Source organism: Dromiciops gliroides, chromosome 1, assembly GCF_019393635.1.
Source record: "Dromiciops gliroides isolate mDroGli1 chromosome 1, mDroGli1.pri, whole genome shotgun sequence".
NCBI classification, from domain to species: domain Eukaryota; kingdom Metazoa; phylum Chordata; class Mammalia; order Microbiotheria; family Microbiotheriidae; genus Dromiciops; species Dromiciops gliroides.
The window spans coordinates 113,378,892-113,385,063 of NC_057861.1; positions in this window are offsets into that span (position 1 = coordinate 113,378,892).

Here is a 6,172-nt window from a genome sequence, read left to right on the forward strand (position 1 = left end):
CTTGTATTAATTCAATAACCAATTAATTCAATGTTGCAATAACAAACTTCCACTTTGTCCATTCTCATAATAGAAATATATACCAAACCTTAAGAATAAAACTCAAATATTCAGATATTCAGGATTCCAGAAAAGCTTTTTCCATTAATTAACACAATTTCACAAATCACAGTAAGTTTGAACATGATTGTTATCAATATCAAATCACCATTGCAACAAATTAGCTTAACTTTATCTCTGCTCCCCTTCTCTCTCATCTAAAGTGTTTGCAGTGGGGAGGAATTTCAGCTTCTTCCAAACCAAAGAGGAAATATTCAAATAACCCGTTCCAATCATAATAACAAATTTTACTAGGCCCCTTTTTAAATCCTCTCATTATCTCTTGTTGTAGTTGTAGTTGTTCTTTCAAACTACAGTATACCAGATCACAATACAACTTGAAGTAATCCAGCAGTTTCTTTTGCCAGTTTTTTTTTTCTTTATCTCTAGATTTCGTTTCTTCCTGTCCTTCAAGGTAAGAGACTGCACTAAGGATTTCAAGTCCCATCCCCCTCTAATACCAAATTATATTTCACAAAGAGATCCCATCAAGCTTCTAACTTTTAGAAAAAAAAGCAAATCACTATACTGAGGATCTGTTGGATCTTAAAGCCTTAATATACAGCTAAGAATATTCTTACTATGCCCACTTCACAGAAAACCATTATCACATTCAATTAAATTCATAACCCAAAGTAATTTAGAGAGTCCAAATCTGACCATATCTCCAATACAATAAACTATTAAACTATTGGGCACTTTTCCTTTCCATATTACAAATCACCTTGAGGTAGTCAGCTTAAAGTTACACAAATAGAACAGTATATATTTCACTTAGAGTTAAATCAGAATTAATTCAATTAAACCCCAATTTATTTTCTGAACGATATCGTATAGAACCTCATTGATAATTTCATATTAGTATTAATTCATCCCATAATCACTTAATCTAAACACTTCCTATTTTCCTGTTTTTGTTTCTCCTTAAACAGTTCCATTACAAAAGAAAATTTTTTAAGTGGCAGTATATAGTTTGTATGATTCCCAAAGTTTCTTAAATAGATAGCCCAATCAAATTCAATTACCCTTCTTGATTCCCTAATTACACAAACTTTTCTTTTGCTAGTTTAAAGGAATATTTTAATGCCACATTTAGTCCTCCAATTCAGTCTGAAAGACAATGCCAGAGCAGCAAGATTCCCCCTGCTCCTCCCCCACTTCCTTAACCTAGCAAGTTGTTTTTTTTTTTTTTAAGGGTAGCTTCTTCAATTAAACAAAACTTTTCCTTCTAAATTCCAAGCACAGACTTATGCTCTCTCCTCCCCCACAGCAGAAAAAGGGGAAGGGGTGGCTTTCTTTTCTTTCTTCTTTCTCTCTCTCTCTCTCTTTCCTTCTACTTTCCTCTCTTTCTCTCTCTCAAAAATCCTAACTATTCACTCTCATACCCCTGGTCACAGTCAATGCAGACAGGGCAGACCATGTAGGCTAGCAAACAACTTCCTAACCATTCATTCCTCCTCACTTAATCAAACTTCCTCGTACCTTCTCAACATACTTAAACCATCTGAAACTAGCAAAGTGGCAGCTTAGCCAATATCTCACCCAATAACCCCATTTATCTATTTTAAGATAGACCCAGGGGATTCTCTTCTTTAATCTGCCTATTACAAACTTTAGGTGTTCCCTAAGAACAAACTTCACACTCACTCTTTCTCCTTTGTGGTCAGCAGCCTTTTACCTAGGGCTGCAGACAGATCACATTTCAATGGCTCAATTCAAATTCTGAGTAATTTACAATTCTACAATCCCCTTCTCAGTCCCTTCTCTAACCCAGACTGCAGGGATCAATTTCCCTTTCTTCTTCTTTTGTCAATACAGTTATTTTGATGGAATTTTTACTCCTGGACCTCTACTTTTAATTTCAATTGAAAAGGTCTCCTTCCAATTATCTAATCCAGGATTTTTTCCAGCCTCCTCTGGCTCTTTAAACTTGCCCTACTCTAGATGTTCTACCCGTATTTTGTTCAAGATCCTAGCCTGGTCTGGACTTTTTAACCCTGAACTCACCGGGCTCCTGTTTTTGCTCAGGATGTCTATTCAACCCTGGCTCAGCATGGACCTCCACCTTTAAAAGGTCTCTACCATCTAGCCGGTTTTTCAATCCTGCAAACAACAGGTACTAAACCCCCCCTAGGGGCGTTCCTATATTTTGTTCGGGGTGTCTATTGTTGGTTGGGCGTCCCCAGACCTTTTCAACCCCGCAAACTCAATAGGACCTAGAGGGCACCCTAAGGTTAATTCTGTATCTCGTATCAGGGTGTCTATTCAGTCCTAGTGACCTGTTCAACCCTGCAAAACTTCAACAGACCTTAGGATGATAACTAGGGGTTCCCCGATTTCTTCCTAGAAATCCCCCTGAATGGTCACCCAGTTACTCACCAGTCTGGGTCTGTGCACACGTTGTGACCGAACCAATCCGGATACTCCTCATTACTTTAGCCGGCATCCCTGTGTCTGGTTGGCTTTTAAGTCTCTCTCTTTCCGGGCATGGATGCTGAGAAGCCTCACCAAGAGCCAGACCCCTGAACCTGCTGAACTCAGCAGGGACGTCCTTGTTCAGAAGGACAGGCTCCTGGGAGTCTCCAAAGATCCCCAAAGAGATCCCGGACGAGCCCCCATCTGTATGGAGCAAACTGCCTCAGTTTACCCAAATAACTCGAGGAGACCACCAAGTCAAGCAGAGACAGATTTATTACATCCTCATGAGGACGGGCAAAACCCAATTACACATTGAAGTCTTGCAAAGATATGCCCAATCCTCTAGGTTTTTATAGTAATCTTGAAAAGGACTGTCCCCACATACACCTAGGGTGGATGAGCTCACAATCTAACATCCAATCCTGTCTCACCCAGGGTGCGTATGGAGACATGCATACGTGTTCCAGGGACAAGGGGGAAAAGGGGAGGGGGAACAAGGTCAAACCAAAGGAAAAGGAAACAGGGGAGTGAGAGTCAGATGTTTCACATCTCACAGTTCCCACTGACTCCCCTCTCCAGGCCCCTGTCTCTAAAGATAAGGATGACAGGGTTAAAATTTATCTTTGGCTATGTTGGGAAGAAAAGAATAATCCATTGTTGGGACCCCAAGGCCAAGGGGATTCTGCTCTGAGAAAAAGAGACAATGTTACTTAACATCTGGTCTCAACTCAATGGCTGCATTCTGTGCCTAGTCCCATCCTTTCTTCTTGAGTCCCGAGTATTGAATTGGTGGGCAAACTCCCTGACCCACTGACTGGGGTTCTGACACACGATAGATTGCAGACAAAACTAATATGTAGCTGACAAGTGGGGAGACTGAGCAGAAGTAAAAATACTGTTAATTGGCAATAAAACTTAAAGGAGACAGTGAGAATTTTGACAAGCAATAAACTTCTAACAAACTATACTGGGGCAGGTCTGGGTACCTTCCAGACCCCATGGTCAGAGTTTAATCTGACTCAAATCCATAATCATATCATACATTATGATCCTATTGGATATTTCGAACTAGATGTCCCATAGGTATCTGAAACTCAACATGTCCAAAACTGAACCCATTATCTTTTCCCTCCCAAAGTCTCCCTCCACCAAACTTCCTTATTATGTTAAGGGTGCCACTGTTCTTCCAACTTAGATGTCATCTTCAATTCTTCACTCCCTCTCACACTCCCATATCCAGTCTGTTGCCTAGTCATGTTGATTTTACCTTTGTATCATCTCTCATCTGTGCAACCCTTCTCTGACTCTGCCACCAACATGGTGGAGACCCCCATCACCTCATGCCTGCGCTGGTGTAATAGCATGTTGAGTCTTCTGGCATCAAGTCTTGCCTCATTCCAATCCGTCCTCTACTCAGCTATCAAAGTGATTTTCCTAAAACACAGGTATGACCATGTCACCCCTCTTCTCAATAAATTCCAATGGCTTCCTGTCACCTACAGGATCAAATATGAAATCCCCTCTTGGGCTCTAAAGCCCTTTATAACCTGTGTACACACCTTTTCAGTCTTCTCACACCTTGCCCTCATGTACTCTGTGATCCAGTAACACTGGCCTTCTTACTTTTCCTCCCACAAAACACTCTATTTCCCTACTTTGGGCATTTTCACTGTCTTCCATGCCCAGTATGTTCTCCCTCCTCCTATCCACTTCCTAGCTTCCCTCAGGTCTCAGCTAAAATTGTACCTTTTACAGGAAGCCTCTCCCTGTCTGCCTTAATGCTAGTACCTCCCTCTGTTAGTTATCTCCAGTATATCTTGTATATATCTTGTTTGTGCACATTTGTTTACACGCTGTCTTCCCCATTACACTGCAAAAGTCTTGAGAGAGACTGTCTTTTACCTCTGTATCCCCAGGGCTTAGCAAAGTGTCTGACACATAGCAGGTACTTCATAAATATTTATTCACTGTGATCTATGTGTCAGAGACAAGACTCAAACCAGGTCTTTCTGACTTCAAGGCAGCAGTGCTATTAGTGTTTAGCAAATGACATCCCAGGAGGGGGAGAAATATAGAGAGATATCTAGATATATTCATGCATGTACACATGTATACATAAAATTTACATACACATGTGTATATATTATCTTTGATACATACTTTAAGGTTTAATCTAAAGTTGAATCTGAATTTTTAATATTTTTCTCCATAATTTTCTTGAATCTAGACAATCAACAATTAAGCCCTGACTTGTATGTTTCCAAGGTGTAAATGTTCACTCTGATATTTTACTATTTGGCTCACCAACCACTCAAAGCAGGTCCCAGGACACCACTTCTCCATCTAAGTCCAAACCTGACCCAGGAGGAAGTGGTGCTTAGGGTGAGCCTTAAGGGTAAGATTTTTTTAACAAGCAAAAGGAGGAGGATGATGCATTCCAGCCATGTAAGACAGCCTGTGCAAAAGGATGGAGGCAGGGTGCTGAATGATGTCCAGGACATGGTGCTAGGGTCTCTGGAAAGACATTTTAAAAAAAAGAGAGAAAACGTAGGTTCCCAACCTTTGAGGTACTCCTAAATCTTTCTAGATGATATAAGGAATACACTTAACCAATAACTAACATTACCATGCAAGAAATCAGTACCAAATCATTTAATTGACCTTTCAATATTAGTACCACCCCTATAAAAATGGCTGCTAAAAACATCAGCCTTTTCTATCTCATAAGGACGGTATGAAGATGAAATGAAATAATAGGATCTAGGAGGGAACTGAGAGATTATCTAGTTCAACTTCATTTTTCAGAGGAGGAAGCTGAGGCCCAGGCAGAGAAAGTGACTTGTCCATGGTCATAAAGAGAATGTGTCTGAACATTTTAGCTATTCCTCCAAGCTTTGTCTCTACTGAAAATTTGATAAAAAAGCATGCCATTGGGGCAGCTAGGTGGTGCAGTGGATAGAGCACCGGCCCTGGATTCAGGAGGACCTGAGTTCAAATCCAGCCTCAGACACTTGACACTTACTAGCTGTGTGACCCTGGGCAAGTCGCTTAACCCCAATTGCCTCAACAAAAGTTAAAAAAAAAATGAAAGTAAAAAAATTTAAAAAAAAAAAGCATGCCATCTCTGCATTTATCCAGACAATTCCTAAGAGGAAACTGAGGCCCAGAGAGGTTAATTAATTGGCCCTAGGTCACACAGGCAGTAAGCAGAAAAGCAATGATTTGCACCCAAGCCCTCTGACTCCAAACCCAGCACACTCCACTGCCTGACACTGCTTTATAAAAAGAATGTTGACAGAACAGGGCCAAGGGCATAACTGAAGTAAAATGAAGTTATTACATGATGTTTTCTTAAAACTTACAAGCAAATCCATGAGATGTCATATCTGATGAATCATTTTCTGATCATTCATCCATCCATTCATTCAACAACTAAATTAAATGTCTAACTGCACAGAAAGTTTATATTCTTCATGTTGCAAAGAAAGAATAATGTAAAACCATTGGAAACCCAGCCAAAACTGTCTTCCTGTAGTGATTTTTAAAGTCCAAGAAAACAGGATCTGTTTCTTATTTAAAACTATGTGTCTCTCCTGCCCTGTGCAGGATAAATGCTTAAAAATGCTTGTTGAATTTAATTGAATTGAGAGCAGGG